Source organism: Ornithodoros turicata, unplaced genomic scaffold (genome assembly GCF_037126465.1).
Source record: "Ornithodoros turicata isolate Travis unplaced genomic scaffold, ASM3712646v1 ctg00000857.1, whole genome shotgun sequence".
In the NCBI taxonomy this organism is placed as follows: domain Eukaryota; kingdom Metazoa; phylum Arthropoda; class Arachnida; order Ixodida; family Argasidae; genus Ornithodoros; species Ornithodoros turicata.
In genome coordinates this window covers 577678-599291 of record NW_026999406.1, presented here as the reverse complement: position 1 = coordinate 599291, position 21614 = coordinate 577678, and the positions used below count along the sequence as shown (strand labels likewise).

The following is a 21614-nucleotide window of genomic DNA, read 5'->3' as shown; positions in this document are numbered from 1 at the left end:
CATGTGGCAAGTGAAGGACAAACATGACGACAGGCCAAAAATATTGTTAGGGTCATAGTTTTGCCCTGTGTTCATACGTTCAGCTTTTTTTCACAAGAATGTGGATGTTTTCATTACATGTGCCAGATAATGTTACTAATGGCAAATCAGCCTTTAAGGTTTGATGAACACAGCTTGATGTCAAACCACAGGATCATTCAAGTGTATCCAGAGAAGTGTGTTAACATGTATTACCGCTCAGTGAAGAGAGGTGTAGAAATATTTTATTCATTCTCACTACCAAACTGGTTGAAGAATGTAGAGGGTTGGGTCAAGGTCCACTTGCCAGAAGTGAGAACGAAATTATAAAACACTGAAGCTTTCCTTTGATGATTACAAGCTTTCATGCAGTGGACTGAATTTCATCAGCTACCTGCCGAAACGCAGTCCACTGTATGAAAGATTGTAACCATTAAAGGAAAGCTTCAGTGTTTTATAATTTTGTTGAACAAGAGAGAAACTGATGTTCTGGGGCTGGAACAACATAGAAGGGACAGATACAAACAAAGCCTCAATTGCCTAAGAAATCAACGATGAAAGATGAAAGTCACTGAAAAGGTTAGCCAGCTGTAGGGATCGAACCCACATCTTCTGGATTATCGGTCCAGGGCTCTACCAATTGAGCTAAGCTAACACGCCTCTCCAGCGACTTTCGGGGTGCGTCATCTGAAGGGACGACAAACCAGCCACTCACTCTCACTCACCCTCCTTTCACTCTTGCATTTTTTGCTCACTCATACACACATTCTTACGACGGAAATCGACGCAAGCGGCACCTGTTGAACAAGAGAGAAACTGATGTTCTGGGGCTGGAACAACATAGAAGGGACAGGTACAAACAAAGCCTCAAATTGCCTAAGAAATCAACGATGAAAGATGAAAGTCACTGAAAAAGTTAGCCAGCTGTAGGGATCGAACCCACATCTTCTGGATGACCGGTCCAGGGCTCTACCAATTGAGCTAAGCTAACACGCCTCTCCAGCGACTTGCGGGGTGCGCCATCTGAAGGGACGACAAACCAGCCACTCACTCTCACTCACCCTCCTTTCACTCTTACATTTTTTGCTCACTCATACACACATTCATACGACGGAAATCGACGCAAGCGGCACCTGTTGAACAACAGAGTCAAGAGAGTCTCTTGTTCAACAGGTGCCGCTTGCGCCGCTTGCGTGTGTGATAGTGTTGGTTTTGCTGGTGGCAAGCGAGGAAGGTCAGCTGTGTTTCTTGGAGGTAATAAACCATGTTGTTTGTTTGAATCTGTTGTGTGGCGTGTTCCTTCGCGCGCGGAACGGACGGGCTGACGCCCCGGGGTTGTGGGAACTTGGGTTTCCACAAGTTTCTCGGCGGAAAGAACCGTTTCGTGCGGGAAATTTCATAGTCCCTTTAAAGAAGACGGGGCTGCAAAAGTCTTCAGAGCCAGATCTTGGAAGCAAACACTCGTGTGTGGTTTGGATAACTGGGGGACCAGGTTCGATAAAGAGAATGAGGCCAATCGAAGTCCATATAGGAGCATGTTGCTTTCTTTAATAACCATCTGCCTTTTTGCGGAAACACTAATTCCACAACCCCTTCTGAAAAATGTCGATGCCATTCCCTTCCACCGATCACTACCATGTGCCTTTCGGCCTTCGAAAAGGGAAAGAGCGTGAAGGGAAGCGTGGAGTGGAAGTCCAGTAAACAACGAGAGCGTGTTACAAGGTGAAGCCTAGGGCTTCATGTTTTAAATACTGCGAGAATTCGGCCAATATACATGGAGAGCGACTATAGCAAATTCCGATTGCAAAATCCATCAAGGCTCCATCAGAAATTCTAATGGCCCAAAGAATATTATGATGGACCATCAAAACAGCTTGTCGGTATATTAACAACGCCTAGTGGTCCAACAGGACTGTTAGCGGTCCGACAGATGCTGTCCCAGAGCCAGTCAGGTGGGTCGAATGGCCCCACAAAATCGCCTTACGGTACCACAGGGGCCCTGACGGTCCAACAAAGGACTCCTGATTATCTGACTGCCCCATAAGGTGAGCTTAGTGGTCCCACAGGAGAACCCAATGGTACGTCAACGAGGCTTTGCGGTCGAACACGTGATGCCTCCCTGTAGATCAGGCAGAGATATGGAATAGCATATAATCGCCAAACACTCCATGCAGGACGCCGTAAAGGATATAACTGCAAACGCTAAGACGGAACCTGCGTCCTGTCCTGTTGTAGTCTTGTCCTTTAGAGTTTCCTTGTCTCGAAATTTATAGCTGTTATAAAAATGAGCAACGCTGTAGTTGACGTTCTCCCAGTATCCAATATGGCAGCTCGCATTGTCCTGACAGGTCCCCAAGAAGCACGACAATATTTGTCCAATATTGCACCCATATGGGCTGCCAAGATTGCCAATATTGGATCAATATGGGGAGTGCAATCAGGCTCTATATTGGCCCAATATGGGCTGCCCATATTGGCAAGCCAATTTTGCGCCAATATCGCCAATATTTCTGTGATAACGCCAACGGGGAGTGCGCGTAATAATACAGCATTATCCGGGTTTAATATCCACCACTGACATTACTTCTCTCTTCTTTTAGCTTTTTCATTTCTGCAGATCTTATTGATTCACGCTGCATGCAATTACAACAACAACAACAAAAACACTGCATCACCTCAAAAAGGAAGAACATGTGGTACCCCCGTCTTGCTGAAGGACAGAAGCAGTCCCACGGAACTGCCAATCTCAAACATCCCTCAGAAGCCTTCATTGGAATCGCAATAGTCTATACACCTAAGATTTCCAACCCGCTCCGAGAGTACAAAGGACCGAAACACTTTCCTGACGGTGACGGACATACGCCAGAGCAACTCACACTGCTTGCAGCAATTTGAAAGCACCTAACTTTACAGAAGAGCCATCCGTTCCTATCAAACATTGTGTTTTTTACTTGACCTGCCGCAATTCCGTTATCATTACAGGAGCCACCGACGTTTTAGCCCCTATGAAACGTCCGATCCGACTGTCACGCATGCGCATCAGTTGTATGTCACGCAATTTCGCTCAAACGACCACGCTAGCTCTCAGTCGCTCGACCGATTGGCATTGGGATCGCGAAGCAAGATGGCGGCTGCTTCCAGAACATGGAAAGTTGAGTTGTCGAGTTCTAGTGAACGTTACAATGGGATTGCCACGTATGTTGACTGTTTCGAACAATGTGTATCGTCTGTGGGAAGTTATTCGATGTAACGACGTACTGGCTTCAACGTCCAATCTTGCCGTGCTGCTTGGGCATTTGCGCAACACGTGTACGTACCATTTTCTGTATTTTCAGTCAATATGGGGTGTACACGGGCAATATGGGGCCAATATTGCCAGGATGTCCCCAACATTGGCTCAAACTTGGCAATATGGGGCCCATATTGCCCAGTTTCAGATAATATGGGGGAAATCTTGGCGATAACGGGCCCCATATTGGACCCGTATCGCCAATGACCAGCCAATAGGGCCCAATATTTTGTGCTGCTTGGGTCGATAGACCTCCGACCATCAGGCTACTAATTTTTTTATGCCGTCTTACTCATTATGACTCGGAATATTCTAATGTTTCTTAAAGATGAAGTCGCTTTTGATATGTGACCCCACAAAACTTCCCTAAAACCAATCAGCTCTCAGAGACTCAAGCTGCGAACGCCCCAGCGTTTGACGATTGAGCATCGCGCAACCCCCGCGACCCCTTCGACGATTGAGCATCGCCCGACACTCGCAGCCTATAGGTATTAAAGGCGATAAAAACCCCGTGTCTGACGGGGCACAGACTGACGAACAACATTTTTATTGGCAGACCTCGTTCTTAAATAACCTGAGCCAGCAAATCCATCTTCTGCAAGGTTACCCTTTTACACCGGTAAGCCTGCATATTAACTATATTTTCGCAAGCACAGTACTTATCAAGAGTCCTTCCTGCTACCAACTTTTAAGTCTTGTACTTTCGAAAAGATAAAGCCACAGGCAGGCGTGAGGGTGTAAAAGGGTAACCTTGCAGAAGAGGGCGTTGCAGACTCAGGTTATCGAAGAGGCAGATCTGTCAATAAAAATCCTGTTTGTCGGTCTCTGCTGTTTGTTGTGTCGTCCATTTGTTTGTTTCCCGGCACGAGGTTTTTATCGCATTTCAAGTATGAAATGCCGAACAGCCCAATTGTTAACCATTTAGTATAAAAGTACCATAAGCATCCGTAAAACGACTGGGAGCTTCATAGGTGGACGTGGCTTTCCGTATATCCGCCGACGTCGCGTGTCGGCAGTTTTTGAAAAATTTTCCTAGTCTAGACGGAATTCCCTAATGGAATGGAGTGTTGCGAGAGAGAGAGAGAAAAAAAAACGCTCGATTCCACTGGGGAAGATCGATTCTCGATGGATCTATAGAATGTCTAAACCAACATGAGTACGAAACACAGACGTGTTCTCAGAACAACAGTTCTTTATGAAAGATTTGAAGCAAGGAAAATTAAATTCTGTCATGACAGGAGTCGGAAAAAAAGACAGAAATAAATATTTTTTGTTACTTTTTTACTTTTCGTGGAGCTCCCAACAGGCTATTAGACCCTTAGGTCCTAATGGTCCCATCAGACCGCTAAACCGTTAGTCCTATTAGAGATGTCCAAAATTACAATATGGCTATTAGCCTAATGGTTCTATTAGGATTGGCTCTGATGTATTTTTTCGATCGGGATTGAATATGATAGGCACTATCCCTTTCTCTGTTTGTAGGACGAAATCAAAGCACTTCGAGAAGACGAACCACCTTCGATAGCTGGCTTCAAGGCACCACCTCTAAAGTCTGTCGTGCGGAATCCTAAACTTTACGTAGCCCGCTCGAAGGTGCAAGTTTTACAGTGGTCTGTGGTGATGACAACATCTACACGTGTCCACGGGGTTTGGGTACTGCTATGCCAGGCACGACTGAACTTTTGCCTGCATCAAACAAAAGTTTTTGGGGAAATACCGCGCCGCCTGACCCACTTGCTTTCCGTCATCGGAGTGCTTCCACGAATGATTTCTAATGAGCGTGTCAATTGCTCCAACTTTCGTATTTGCCGCACTCCTACATTAATTCCATGCACCGTAGTACTCTCCTCTAGGTTATGTTATGTTAGGGCTCGCCCCCCCCCCTCCCCTGCCGTGAAGGACTTCCGACGCCTCTGTGTGCCAAAGAAAATGACAGCGCATCAACCTACCGCTTTGAAAATGCTTAGATATTACAGTCATCCGTGCAACAGTTTCGTGTCCCGGTCAGTCTTTCTATGGCACAGATTGCTAGTGTAAACATGTAGCGACGTGCTGCTGGTGCGATGATAAGCAACATCAACACATCGAGCCTCAGTATCGGTGCTATACAACTGGGCTCTCATCTCCGCAGTGTGTGTAGTTTGCTGTATAATGACGTCTATTGTGAATACGGTGAATACTCTATGTTGTGATACGTGTACTACGCCTGCTACATTGAAATAATCTAGCCGACTGCCGATACGGGTTCACAGGTGATCTTCCAACGTTGATGCTGTTGCGCGATCAGCTCGTGTGAAGAATGTTCTGAATACAGAACAGTTATTCATGATATCCGTCATGTCTGTAGCACCTACGAAATATGGTGTGTGTTTGTGGCGGAATTGTGGTGAGTGTACGACGGCATAAATAAGACGCAAGGCTCGTGAAGTTTCCAACAGCTGCAGTCCAACAGTCGTCTTTTCCACACCTCTCTACTAACACAATTCATAGATTCGTTGAGAGTGTGACACGATGATAAATTTAATAATACATTAAACTAGCGTAAATGTGAATAGCTCAAAGCAAGGGAAATTTCTGAGAGTTTCAGCTTGGTTCAGTGGTCTGCATTCCTGTAAATACACAAATGCAGACGATCTCTTTATCTGCTTTCTTACTCCTACCCCCCTATGTGCAACCAATGGGAAGTTGCTAGAAAGCAATATTGAAAGTGCAAAATCCTTGAAGGTGAGCAGAACTCCCTCCACACCTGAAATGATGACTCTGACATGATATCCTTTCCCAATAGTTTCTCATATTTTTCCCATTTCATTTCTCAGCATAAAACAAATAAATTAATTAAATGATGCCAAATAACATAATAAATTATGCCCTTCTGTTACCTCATATGCCCCCGATTAAGCAGCTCGAGTCCACATTTGCATGACTGCTCTGCTGTGACATATATGAATTTTATTACCAAGTGTGAAAAACTGTGTACATAGAAGGAACTCCCACGCCAGACGCAGGCACTTAACACTTACACATTCAGGGAGTGGTACCCTTTTTACTTCACATACACGCACTCCCACCGTATGTTGGAAAATTAGTCAATTTACTTTTATTTGCATTTTGACTCTATACATATTGCTACAGGTAGCAAGGGTATGATTTCATTGGTACTCAGCTCAGCTGTCGCTGACAATGATATATGCAAAATATATATCTGCAAAAAAGCGGCAAAAGTGATGCTTGCTGTGGGCGCGCCCCCCAGCTCAGCTACAACTGGTGCTTTAGTAACAAAATAAGTATTTTAGACAGAAAATAAATGCAGTTGAACTTCAATTTACGAATTCCCTCGATTTATCTAATGGTGAGAAGACACATTTCCTTGCTCATTTCAGTCGATGTATGGATAATTTTCCAGGAGCACGAACCATTAATCGACGGTTGACTGTATGTGCAAAATAAATGTCTACATAAACACAAACCAAAACAAAAAATGGGAAAGGAAAACTACTCTATGATGCTACAAAGGATAGTCGTGAAGAAGGTACTAACATGACTGCCATTGGTTCAGGGAACAACAAGACAAGAATATTGAAGCATCAAATGGAAATCAGCAAACATGTTGTCAGACAAATCCTAAAAATGTTATTTAAAGTATTTGGATTGTTAGCCGAGCCCATCAGAGGCAGCTACACAACACCCCCTAGTCCATCAAGGCAGATCACACGCACTTACGCCAGTGTGACAGAACCGGCAGGCATGATGAGACAGTTAACACCATCAACCATGCAAGCTCTGCCTTCTCTGACACTCTTCTTTGTGGTTTTTTTTTTGATTGCATAGATCGTGTCTTGTTAGTGCATACTGTCTGTATTCCCATATTGTATTATTGTATTTCTATGTATATTGTGTCTGTTTGTAGTGCACTCTACGCCAACATTTGGGTCGTCATGACCGTTCTTTGGCACCAATAAAACATTATTATTATTATTATTATTATTATTTATTATGCCCCACGAGGAGGTCATCGCAGCTATTCGGAAGCTGAAACCTACTTTGACCCTAGGGGTCGACAAAATTCCTGCAGTATTCGTTAAAGTCTACGCTGACCTCTTTGCACCAGTCCTGCTTCATGTATTCAACCTGTCTCTACGTGCCTCTGTGTTCCCCACCTGCTGGAAAACTTCGCTTGTCGTACCAGTCCACAATTCCGGCGATCCTTCAAATGTGTCAAACTATCGTCCTGTCAGTCTGCTGTGCGCGTTTTCAAAGGTGTTTGAGCAGGTAATCTATGATCGCACGTTTTCTTTTCTCAAGTCGCAGATATGTGAGCAACAACATGGTTTCATGCCAGGCAGATCCACTGTCACCAATCTTGCATCGTTTATGTCCGTTGTGGCTCCTTGTGTCTCAGCACGAGGACAAGTAGATTCAATTTATTTCGACATTTCAAAAGCATTTGACATGATGGACCATACTATTTTACTTCACAAACTTCATAAGGCTGGTCTCGGAAACGCCCTCATTGCTTTCTTCTTTTCGTTTCTGAGTAGCAGATGCTGTATCGTAAAGGTGCCAGATGCCTTTTCTTCTCCTTACTTTCCTCCTTCAGGTGTTCCTCAAGGCTCAATTTTGGGGCCGCTCCTTTTCAATGTCTTTATTGATGACTTAGCTGGGCATATTCGTCATTCTCATGTTCTTCAGTACGCCGATGACGTGAAGATATTTAAAGTTATCCACGACCCAAATGACGTTCATAAGCTACAAACTGACGTTTCCTCTGTGGTTGAATGGTGCTCTAAAAATGGGATGACTATTAATCCATCGAAGACGAAACATGTGACTTACTCAAGAAAAACTAACATTATACGCAATACATACATGTGTTCCGATGCCATCAAGCGTGTCGATGTACTGAAGGATTTGGGGGTCGTTTTCGACTCCCAGCTGCGTTTTCATAATCATGTCTCTTACGTACGCTCTTCAGCTCTCAAAAGTCTTGGCTTGCTCACATATACATGCAAAATCTTTTCCACAGACTCTGTATTTCTTCACCTCTATCGTTCCTTAATTTTACCGCGACTGGAATACGCGTCTCCAGTGTGGAACTCCCTTTCCTGCACTGACTCGTCACGGATTGAATCTGTCCAGAAGAAATTTCTACACATTGTACATAGCGTATTTTTGAGAAAAATCCCTCACTTCAGAATGTATGTCTATAGTGAGATAATGTGATTTCTCAACCTCCAACCACTCTCAACGCGACGCCGTTTTCATGATATTATGCTCTGTTATAAGATCTTACACAGTTTTCTCGATACACCATCTTTATTACATCAGCTTCATATCGCCGTACCTGTCAACGTAACCCGACACACGAATATATTGTACTTATCCCACCACATGCCTGCAAATCCGATCGTACGTGTTCAACAAATGACAAACGCAATTCACCCTTCTGTTGATATCTTTAACTCCCATTCAAACATTTTTAAAACTCTCCTCTTGCGTTCACTCAGTAACACGTGAAGTTGTACAGTTTTCTCCCCTTTTTGTGCTATGTACTGTATATCTCTAAGTCTGTACTGTATGTATCAGTGTGAATATCTTCCTGTTACGTTCCTCTTCCTGAATATGTTATGTTATGTTTCGCCCAATCTGTATATGTATGTATATATATGTGTGTGTATGTATTATTATTATTATTATTATTATTATTATTATTATTACTATTCGGGGCAGTCAAGTGAATTGTCCCTGCATTTCCTGATGCGTCACAACTTCAAGGTTTCAAGTAATTTCAAGAGTTTCAAGGAATTCTGGCATTGGAGGCGTTATGTTTAACTCAGCATGTTGGAATTGTATACAAAGGCCATAGCGATACAGTGGAATCCTCGCAGCCTACGTAAGAAGCTACCAGATTTTAAATTAATCTACGACAGTACAAGTTCCCTTTCATAGCTTTATGCGAACATGGCATGGATGCTGCGCACCGCGTTAATGGATATACAATCTATCGATCTCATCAATCCTCTGAGAGTCGAACAGCGCTAAACGTTGGTTAGGACCGCGTTGGTGCACTCATAGAGTCAGTTTGTCATCGCTCTTATTATCATGTCACCTGCAAGATCCGCCTTGGGCACATGCTGTTAACAGTCGTCAGCATCTATCTACGTCCCGCAGGACAGGTTCCGCGGACTGGCCTCGGACGCTTATTCAATTCACTGGAATCCCCAGCTCTCGTGCTTGGTGACTTCAATGCTCATCACCTGGCCCAGGGAAGTCGTAGGACGGGCGGATGGGGAAGGCGGTTGTTCAAAGCAATGGAGTATGCTCACATGTGCCTTTAACAACCGACAGCCAATTTCTATGCGAACACCAACGTCACTCGATGTACTGGATCTTTCGTGGTGCACAGCGGACATAACTCACCACTTGCCGTGCGCTACCGTTGTCGACACCCGTGGTAGTGACCACTTTCCTCTATATATTTCGCACGATAGACTGCTTCTCACGCCCACTACTGGACTGATTACTTTCACCAACTGGAGACTCTTTCGGGACGGCCTGTGAACATCTGTGCACACCGGTATGTCCCAAGAGGCTCTCTCGCGAGCCATTCTTTGCGCCATTCAGGACGCGGTGGTCCTGTCTAAAAGGGTAACAGGTCACTTCGGTCATTCTCCAGCAATTAACCACCTTAGGGCATCACATCGCTGAGCAGAAAGAACGGCTCGTCGAACGGGACAACTTCCTGACATCGTAGCGTACCGCCAGGTGAAAGCTAAGGTAACACGAGAACTTAAGATAACTGAGAAAGAAACTAACTTAAGAAAGAAGATAGGAAGCGTTGGCGTAAGTTCTGTCAACACCTTTCACCGTTTGACACAGCCACAAAGATCTGGATGCCGATTCCAGCTCTGGAGGATATGCCCCCACAAAAGTGGCATTGGCTATCGTTAAGGGTGTAGACGAAAACAAGCTAGCGACAGATTTCCCCGTCGTACTAACGACACCGACGGCTGCAGTGCACAGCAGTTTTGTCCAGAGCTTGACTGCCGAAATTTACCACGACTGGCCCATCCACCGGAGGTTTTTGACCACTACTTTAGTATAATCGAGCTGAAGACACCGTTGAAACTTGTGAATGTGGGCTCATCCACATGACCAGATAAAATCACTTTTGTCGCACTGCGAAACCCTGACGACCGGTCACTCCCAGCCCTCCTTCATGTTTATAATACGTCGTGGCAACAGGGATCCCTAGCATCTACCTGAAAGGGGGCATTAGTTGTTCCCATCCTGAAACCAGGCAAACCCCCAAATGCCCTGTGCTCTTTTCGCCCTGAGTGCCTGACAAGCTGTGTAGGAAAACTGATGGAAAGAATGACTTTGCATCGTCTCGACTTGTGGCTCGAAGAGCAAGGCGCGTTCCCTCACGAAATGTCATGCTTTCGTCGCCAGCGAAGCTCGATGGATCCAGTTCTCGATCTCGTTGCTACAGTCCAACATGCTCGTGCACATCGGCAGATCATTGTATCAGTTGTCCTAGACATCAAGCGCGCCTATCTATGATACCTTCTCGCGCATTTGTGTGCTGCTCGCCTTCAGCTGGCTCCGCGATTTCCTTACGGACCGCACTGTCGCTGTCCGCACATCCCATGGCCACAGCCCAAAGCATCCTGTCCATCAAGGTGTACCCCAAGGAAGCAACATGCATAAGCAGGTCACGACTAGCCATTCAGCACCATTTGTAGCTAGCCTTAAATAATATCCATCTGTACCTCACGCGACTCGAAATGGACCTGTCGTCCGAAAAGTGCGTCGAGCTCCCTTTCACTCGCAAGGTTATGAGAAATTTCCTTCTTTGGGTTGGTGCAAATAAGCTCGAGCCTGTACGTTCCCATCGCTTCCGTGGTGTGGTCATGGACTCGAACCTGCGCTAGGCTCGCCACATTAAGTAAATTGAAGCCAAAGCGCAGCGATGGCTTCCTGTAACTCAACATCTTTCTCACTTAGGATGGGGCTGTGATCAGCGGTCCTTTCTAGCCGTTCACGCGCGTTTTGTGAGGGCGACTGTGCTTTACAGCCTTGCAACCTTGCACAGGATTTTCACAGCGTCATTAAATACATTTCGGAGCCTTGCCTTGCACTTTCAAGAATGACTGAAACACGGCAAGTCCTTGCTGGAGCTGGCGAACTCTCGGTGGAGGTACTCTGTGAGCGTGAAACGGCAACGCATTTGCTATGTTTGCCTGCGAACATTCCCCGTCACTCAACTCTCGGGAAAATTCGATACCGTCCTGAAGCTGATTTCCATCGCGTAGCGTAGAGGACACACGCCGGGCTCTCACTGGTTTCATAGGTAAGGACGTTTCACCGCCGGACGCCCCTGGTCTCTGCCTGTGCCACCAACATTTGTACGTCTTCCAGAGCTCCAGGAACTAAGAGATCAAGTTTCCACTCAAGTCCGGCGAGCCCATTTCTATGCTCTGGTGGACGCGAAGTATTCTACCTCTCCCGCAGCGTACACCGATGGCATCTCGACATGACAAGTCCGCCAGGCATCCGAAGGCATAGTGAAAGGACGTCGCCTTTCGCATCAAGCCTCGTCAACAGCTGCAGAAATCTATACTATACTATTCATTCTGCAGCACATCGTTGATTTTACCCCTCGGAAATGGGTGGTGCTCACTGACTCTACATCTGGGCTCCAAGCAATTCAAAATTCTGGCATCCGGGGCTCATCCGCACCGTTGGTGATGGATGTATTAATGGGTTACAACCTTGTCTACGAAGCAGGGCACATGCCTGTTCTCCAATGGGTTCCAGCCCATTGCGGTGTCGAAGGAAATGAACAGGCCGATAGCGCCGCAGAAACAGCTCTCTCGTCTCGGAGACGAACGAGTATTGCGGTGCTGAGAGGAGATCGTCGTACCGTAGTTCAACGCCTCGTGACTCCCCTGGCTTCTTGCCAATGGACCGCTGACATTCTCCCTCCAGCCATGCTGAGCAGAGTTAATCCAGCGCTCGCTTACGGCATGCCTCGACATATCTCTCGTCATGATACCGCACTAGTTCATCGAATGCGCCTCGATGTGGCTTTTACTGCGCAGTGGCGTTACCGCTTGACACAAGTTGGCTCCGAAATGCGGTCACTGCAGTGCTGTAGAATATCTAGAACACATTCTTCTCCATTGCCCACACTGCCAACCTATCGGTACCGTACTCTCCTGATCCCTTAAAGGGACTATGAAATGATTTTTTTCTCGTTTGCATCAGAACATTCTTCTGAGTCTACAACCAAAATGTTACCTTCGTCATGCGAGGAGTATTCTCAGGAGCGAATTTAAACGGAGCGGCGGATGGAGTACAGCTGGCGCCGCGCCGTGGCGAGGGCCGCGCGGAAACACAGCGGGCAGCTTGACCATGGAGGAAGGAAATACAGGAGCGGCCCTTCCAACATTTTGCCATTGGGACGGGCGTGCCGGCTTCGCACTGCATTCTGGGATGCTCCTGTCTACCATGTGACCGCTCACGTGACCCCAAGAGCAGGCGCAGGCTAGCTGCCAAAGCAGACGACGGGAGTCGTGATTGTCTTGCAGTACAGTCAGTTCAGATATCTGCATTGTGATGAACGCCGCGCGTCCAGTTTTATTTGTATGTGTTCGGAAGTATACTCTCGGTTTACCCTTCTACTACAAGACCGGTGACGGTCTGCAGGACAAGCACGCAGGACTAGAAACATCATTCATGGCAGCGACGTGGCCACGTTTTGTGTATTTATTTGTCCCTGAAGTGGTAAAGCATGCCAGTAATCAAACTTGTACAACAATGGAGGAAATCAAATGAATCTGCAGCTGTAGCACAGCGCCAGTTTGCAAAGGAACGATTCAAGATGACTCTCACGGACAGGTGTACGAAACATCCGATCAAGTACGTACTTACGAGTGAAACGTTATTCCCGTGACAGAGCTGATTTCTTTTGAACGGCAGCCGCAACCGCGGTGAGAACACGTTAACAAAACGTTGTTCCCGCAATGGTGCTCACATTTTAAGAGTAAATGACTTTCGAAAATCATAAAAGCACAGAAAGCAGCGCGAGCAACAAAGCGTTGCTAAAACGAAACTTTAGAGAGGATCACGACGTGGACAGGACGGTTGATGGCGGTTTTGACAGGAACGACCGCCAGAGGGGTCTCACGGAAATCTGTTCGCAACGGCCACTCCTGTGTTTCCTTCCTTATGACCTTGACGGAACCACGACCGGGTTCGCGACACGTCACCGTGATGTGTCGCGGTCTCGCCAAAAGCATGCGCCGTAGGATCGCGCGTATGCGTCCATCGGGAGTGCCATGACGTAAGCTTCCGAGCGGTGGTCGCGTTCGCATCTTGTTTTTTTTTCTCCGACATGCTCAGACGATGTTGGATGGTTGGTTGCCCAAATTCACGTCAATATTCGCGGACATCCAATGTCATATGCTTCTCAGTGACGAGACGGACAGCTTTTGATGCCACGAAGCAATCGGATAGCCGGAATGAAAAGACGGTGCGGTGCCATCGACTGCTTGTGTTTGTAGCGAACATTTTCATGATTGCGATTACGACGGGGACGCTGAATCTCTTCAATGTACTGGATACCGAGCTCAGTGTCGTTTGAATCAAGGTGTAGTGCCATCACAATACCTGCCCACACAGGAAAAAGAACATGCACCTAAACGTCGCAAAAGTGTGAGTACTTTTCGTTATTCGGGCTATCAAAGATATCTTAGTCCCTGTGGTCCTGATGCCATCACAGATTTCAGGATTGCGTAAATGGGTTAATTGTCATCTGCGTGACTTGGAAACTTGCAGCCGCTTGCGGCACACATGAGGGAGAGAGAGGGAGAGTAAAAAACAAAGACAAAATAGAAGTTACCAAACCTCGTCACTAAACTCACGTGGTGCACTGTTGATAAAAATAGACTTCGTTTAGCATGACCTTAGAAACCACACTTCAACAGAATATTTATGTAATATAATAAACATATGTATCCGTTCATTTCTCTTCACTCATCTGTTTCATTTTACAGGTAATTTCCTCTAACCCTTGATGTGAGTCAGCGTGATCACTGCAACCCACTATTCAGAGTAGACAAATGCTGTGCAGCCTCCTTCCAGATTCCTCTTTGCAGCATTGTCTTGCCTACCATGCGGGCTCTGTATATTGTCCACAAGCTTTCTTTTTCTTTGTTACTTCATTTCAGTTTACTTTATCATGTGCGCAAATATGATATATAGGGGGCATTTTCTTCTTTACACCTGAATAAGCTAGGATAGTTTGAAGAGGTGCAGACTTTTGTTCCTTATCTTATAATCATTACTCAGGTGGATTACATCCATTTGCATTCACCAGAACTGGAGTTGCGTACTGTGTTATTAATTTTCTTCTCTCAAACCAGGGCGGCCCATGTGTATGGCAGCTGAAGTACTTCACCAGGGCAACATGTCAGAAAAACTCCAGCAAGTACTCTGCAGTTCACCTCTAAAATAAAAAAAACCTACATTTGGTGCACTTTGTTTCTGGTACAACTCTGCCCTTTGTTTTACATTACGAAAAATAATCTTACCAACCATTACCATATCAGTGGTGTACTGCTGCGTTCAACCAGTTAAACTGGCTCTCGGCGTCCTGTAAAGCCTGTGTAGCTATTTCAGCCCTTATTTGCTGGTAACGTAAGTGCCAATACAGTTGCTAGATGAGCTGTGAGACAGTGGAAAATAGAATACATCCTGTATTTGCATATGTATATGTGTAGCATATAATGTGTATATGTAGATGTTTCAGTTATTAGCGCTTATGTATTTTAGTTATCGTACTATTTGAGCTAAATGCCGATAATTTAGCTGTTTGAGCCTGGTGCCCTCGTCCTTGGCACACATTCCAGTGGGCCCACATCCTCGTTGGAGCCTGCACAGCTCTCTGTCCAGGTTGCAAATTGAAGAAGAGATTTCCGCCAGAAGATCAAAGGGCATATTCATTTGAAATAGTACCAATTACTTCTCTTTTTTTAATTGCAAGATAGAGGGCATGTTACGTGACCATAGGGGCTTTTTGCTTCTTTCCAGGTACCTCAACTGGTTACTTCACGCTTATGTAACACAATAGGATTAGGTGGCAATAAAGCAGGAGTGCTGGTGTCGTTAGTTTGTGTCGCCCAGTCTCGGGGTTATGGATGCATTACATAGTATTGGAAATCTGGTTGAACAATAAATGCGTTAAACAACAAACAGTTATCAGAAATAAAAACGTTGTGCTGAATACTCTTACAGAATACGCTGCAGCTGAGTTTCTGTAGGCATAATTGTTAATGCTAACTGTTCAGGTTTACGACGTGCTCAACATTGAATACCTTATAAATACACAAATTCTTGCGTGAAACATATTCTTAGGCTAACAATAAGTCCTTCGACGGAAGGAAATGCAGCTAACCCGTCCCGTCGCTTCTCTACACCAGGAAAAGCAGAGTAAATCTAACGAAGAACAGGAGTTGAAACAAAGTAAAACAAACATTAGACCACCAAGTCTTTTACGATCATTCGGGGGACAGCTTCTAAAGCTTCCAAATATCACAGTCGCACTTCACAAGGCACTTGCTTTCTTGTGAGATTGCCAATACGTCAGTGTAACTGCAACTGGCGTAAATATAATTGCAACACCAGGCAACCACCAGACACTTTCCATCGGTGACGGCGATACAATCAATATAACGTTGCGGTGAATCGCTAGAGCCCCACGTAACTCGTCAGCAAAAGCCTCATAGCCACGGAGATTGGTGCTTGGGTTCCTTGTTGTGAACAGCCGCCGAGCAGAAGACGAATACATTCATTGAAAAAGTACAGCTCACATGTTATACCTGCCAGCGCAAGTGTAGCAAACGATTCACACACAGAATGCTGTTCATTATCGCGTGTTATCCGAACGCCTGTGACGAAGAGAAACGTAATGCTTCAGCCCTCAGAGGAGACCAGAGACCTTGTGACTAGAGATGAGTGCGGGTATGAGAATTCTCACCCGCAACAGCAGCGCACCCGCGGGGGTCACAACCCGCATCTGCAGCAATGTCATTGGCTCAACCGGCACCCACATATCCCGACGCGCCTCCGCATCGGGATATGAGGTTTCGCGAGGCTGCGAATCTGACTGTTTTTGTACTCCTTACTAGACAATATGTATTCAGATACGAGATCTGCGAGCACAGGGCTTGAACTTGCTTTTCAGAACCTGAGCTCCCTGTTATGTCGGAAAGGTCCTCAAATCCTGAGGGTCAGTTGGGCTGCACCACGGGAGATCAATTTGCTTTTGTCATGCTGTGCATATCACATCGCTCTGGCCTGTAGCACAACATCAGCAGTACGTAGACTGGTAGAAATCCAGCGAACCAGTATAAGGAAGTATGAAGGGAATTGCCTCAAGACGAGAGCCACCGATATTTCGAACAGAGACTGTTCATCTAGGCACCGTCCTCATCATTGGCATGCTATTTAAAGGGTTACCTAACTCTTTAAATACCATGCCAATGATGAGGATGGTGCCCAGAAGAAGAACAGTCTCTGTTCGAAATATCAGGCAGCTCTCATCCTGAGGCAATTCCCATCAAACATCGACAGTAGTACTGCAAAATAATTATCCTTCTACAACATATGCTTCACCATGCCACTTTGACGCAGCTGTTATATCAGGATCTCGAGATGCTGGTGTGGAACAGCTGATATTGCCAAAGGACGCCAGTTGCACACTCTCATCTGTTTTCGTCTCTGCGCACCCCAATAACGTCTGAGACTATGTCAGAGGGAGTGTGCTAGAAGGTGGGAGGCTCGCTCTAATTGACATCAGTAAGTGTGTCTGAGTACCTGCAAGGCAACCCTGGTGGAAAAACCATGGAAAAAAACCATTTCCCCTTTAAACATCTTACGTACAACGTGGTTCAAAGTGGTTTCAAGTGGAAATGGTTTCATAAACCACTTGGAATTGCAGACCTTTTTGACCTGGGAAGGTTGCAAACAGTTGTGGGCTTCTAAAGAGTGTAAAAGTGTAACAGTATCATAATGTTCCATCAATTCATAGTCAAATGACACATAATACTATTTGGATGAGTCACATTTTCCAGTGTAGATCAGGTGTAAAAGCAAGTCAGCAAAAGTCTGATCTGTCTCATCAGGACCATAGCTGCGCACGACACACACCACCCTTGTCAGCATTGGGCACTGTTGTATCCCCCAGCTGCAGTTGTCACTGCTCTGCCAGGAACCTCGTCTGGTGTACCACATGCAGACTCATCACCTCTGCATTTAGCAGGTATGTGACAAATACTTTACCGCCATGAAAGCGTAGACTTCTGAATGCTTGTTCTGACCATTTTTATCACCATTTGCAGGTGGAAGCGGCTTGCATCCCCCCAAGGACTGCCCGTCATCCAGTAGTCCTGCAGCTCCAGCACAACCAACAAAAGACAAGCTGGATAACCTCCGGAACAAAGAGCACCAGCAGCAAGCCCGCAACAAGAAGCTTCAGAGAGGCTTTGAAGGGCGTAGGCGAACGAGAACCATTCGTAAACTGATGGCGCATGTGAGGTATCACGCCTCTTGAACTGTTGCAGACTTCATTGAGGCACGGATAAAGATGGGAGGTGTGTGCAAACTTGGGCGTCGTTGGTTATCAGTCACCAAGCAAGACATTTGTATCTTGTACCATTTGAACAAGTTTTTAGCTTCTTTCAAGACAATGGTCTTTTAAACGCATTGTAGTTTTAACTACTTGATTGTTATGTCCTTTGATACACAAACTGTAGAGTTTTATCTTTACTGAATCACTATACTTTTAACTAGTACTTCCTTTACCATTGTCTTGGCGCATTATGGCCTACGTCGCTTATGCGCGAAGAAAAAATCTGAATAATCATCATCAAGACATTTGTAATGAATTTGTACTTTCACAGCCCCTGTGACTACAGGTACTGCTGAAAGCTTGCCATCAGTGAGGTCACTGCAGCTGTGGATGAAACGTATCCCACGACCTGGATTTTCAGATGAAGTATTTGATGTTGTGAAGCGAAAGGTGACGAATTTCTCTGAAATGGACAAGCTCTATGTGATAATCTTCGACGAGATGTACATCAAGAGGGAACTGCACTACTGAAGACTGAATTGAAGGATTTCCGAGCTGTGGCAACTATGTTCACACCGAGTTGGCAAACAAAGCACTTCTAATCATGGCTAGAGGCATTTGTACTCCATGGAAGCATGTCTTAGGCTACATCTTCACCCATGGAGCAGAATCTGCTTCAGACTTGGAAGAGAAACTGCTTGAATGCTACCACCGCTTTCTGAGCGCAGGATTGAGGCCAAAAGTTGTGACATGTGACCAACGAAGCCAGAATAGCTCTCTACTGGGAAAGCTGGTTGCAACTGCGAGGCCGGTCTCACCATTAGCGACGAGAAGCTATCCTTCATGTTTGATCCACCCCACCTGCTGAAATGCCTTCGCAACATGCTGTTAAAGTATGACTTTCAGGTTGGCAACCATATCTTAAAGGCACAGCATATCCGGGGTGCTTTTGCCATTGACAAACAGCTTGAAATACGGTCCATGCCACGGCTAACTCATGGGCACTTCAATTTAACGTTCGGCTCAAAAATGAAAGTCAAACTGCCTGGACATATCTTCAGCAACCATGTTGCGGCCTCACTGTTCACCCTATCCACTTTCCACCAACTATCACACGATGCCATCCACACAGCCAGATTTGTTGAGCGCGTCGACCGTCTCTTTGACACTCTTAACAGTAGCCACCTGCATGGCAAGACGAAGTATTCTTCGGCAATACAACAGGGGTCTGCTGACAAGGACTTTTTGCTGGAGTGCCTGTCCGATTTTGAGAACATTACACTTCTTGGATGCAAGAGGCCGCCCCCGTGTATCTGTGGCTTCTGCTTGACCATGACTTCCGCGCTTCAGCTGAGCGAAGACCTGCGAAACTCTGGCATGCAGTACCTCCGCGCTCGAAGGCTGAACCAGGGCACACTCGAAAACATATTCTGCATAATTAGGACAAAGTGTGGAAGCAACACTGACTCCAGCTGCATTCAGTCCAGGCTGCACTAAGGCATCTGCTATTCGGACAACTTTTTAAGACCACACAGGGCTCCCCGATTGTTTTGTGGACTCCGAAGCCCGCCGAAGATGTGGACTCCCTCCTGGCGGCAATGCCTATTGGTCGTAACTACATGAGGAGCGTTGGATGTTTTGCTGCCATGTACATCACTGACGATGTCATTGTGGCACCCAGTGAGTCGCCATCACCACTAGGATCCAACAGCACAACATTCTTCGTAGGGTGACTTGGTGCAAAAATTCTCGGTGCTCACACTTGGCCCTCTGAGCACAAATGCAGCCTGCTGGAAGGCAATGCCCCATTTCAGGACAGTAGCCAGCTATTGCTTTATTTAAGTGTCAACAATGTGGACAGTACTGACTTTCGAAATCTGTCGGTTCCTCTTCCTACGTTTGCGACGTTTCTGGGTGCGCGCGAGGAAGCCTCCAAACCAACATCAAGACATTCCTGACCTCCCAAGGGGCCAGGACCAAACTGCGTGAAGTGTTGGACACACTTGTGACAAGTAGACCTTGAGCTGTGTTCTTCATCTGTGTAAGATGATTTATTTCACTTTTTTCTGAGGGTACGACTGTTCTGGTTTGCACGACAAATGAATAAGGAAGTACGAAATAATACGTTGTGCCAGAAGGCACTGCAGCAGGCAGCGAGACTAAGTTCGTAATCTCTGCACGTTGTTGTGATGTAACCAGAAGTTATTTTCTTTCTATGCAAAAGCATATGCATGTTTCTGTTGTCTATCCAGTGCTTTCAGTTGTAACCTAGATTGCATATGGTCTCTTGTAATTCTTTCATTCCTGTGTAGCATACGATTCGTCATAGTGCACTTTTGCACATAGCTCCTTACTGTGTTATTTGTATTGTGACAGCCATGCAGAGTTCAGTAGTCTGGGCCTATATTTGTAGGTTTAGTGGATGTACACCTGTGTACATAGATACCTAGCATACATTTTCTATTTTTAATCTTCATCAGTTTTGCTCTTCTTTGATACGTATTAAGTGTATACCTGTGTACATAGATCCCTAGCACGTAACTTGATATTTTGAATCCTGCGATGAGTTCAGTAGTTGTGTGCGCAACCGCCAGTATGTACGCGCAGTTATGTGCAGGGCTAAGCACCTTGTGCAGCTTGAAAGTCTACACCACATGGCAAAATGCGCGCAAAATACCAGAAGTACAGAACATTGTCAATCCCTTAACATGCCTTTAATACAAAAATGCAGTTGTAATAAAGGTAGAAGTAGTCATCAACAGGGTGTGTACACACTGAACAAGTTGCTGGGAGCTGATATTATTGTGGCTGTTTTGCAAGATAAAGTATCACTGACTTCTAAACTGAGCTAATTGACTTGTGCCTTCTAATTCCCCCAGAGCATTCGTTACGAATGCCAAAAATTGTGGGCGGACATAGCACCACACACTATGCAAATATGACATAATGTGAGCTTCGAGTGTATGTTCACTTCCACCTTCTTTGTACGAGAAATATCTGGAAAGCTCCAGATGTGCATGAGGACAGCTATAGCAGCATGCATTGGACATTAAGGTCCTGGGCCCCACCTGTGTCTGCTGGAATTTGTACATTATCCTTTCGCGCTTATTCAGTACATGGACTGTCGTACTGGTTATTTTGCACATTATTCTGTCGTGGGTATTTACACTGTATACGACGGCATGGTGAATTTACCTGTGATAAAAGAAAGCAAGCCTCCACCTCGTCTCCTGTGTCCTTTGTTGCAGGCATGTCGCTAGTGTTAATTCTTCTCTGTTCACGAATTGTTCAATGAGTTTTTGCTCTTGGATTTGCTTTCAAAAGCTATTGTGGTATTCCGCGGCTTCGCATCGCGGTGGAAAAAACGTGCAGCGCGAGCGCCCGGCCTGCCCTGCGCTATACGTAACGGTGACGTACCAGGTGACGTCGTTATGACGGAAGTTGTAGTGGGTCCCGCAACGGATTGATGGCGCTGACGGTCATGATCGTGGCCGCCCTTGAACACGTGGTGGCCAATGCAAGCTTCGCTACCATTTATATTTACCTTGGCGTAGCTTCAAATAATTAGCGCATTAAGGCTGCGAAACAAATGTCACTTACCTCGGACCATGACATGCTGAGTATTTGCCTTTGTTCAGTGAATATTGTCGGCACGGCGTCAACTCAAACGCTTTC

The 21614-nt window shown here is 45.8% G+C and overlaps 1 protein-coding gene and 1 non-coding gene across 3 annotated transcripts in view; both read right to left on the bottom strand.

Moving 5' to 3' along the window:
• LOC135375359 (uncharacterized) overlaps positions 1-21614 on the bottom strand; it is a 162464-nt gene that overhangs the window by 113864 nt on the left and 26986 nt on the right. The gene's annotated exons all lie outside the window — the stretch shown is intronic.
• Trnai-gau (transfer RNA isoleucine (anticodon GAU)) lies at positions 601-673 on the bottom strand. The gene has a single exon. It is a non-coding gene; the product is annotated as a tRNA-Ile (tRNA).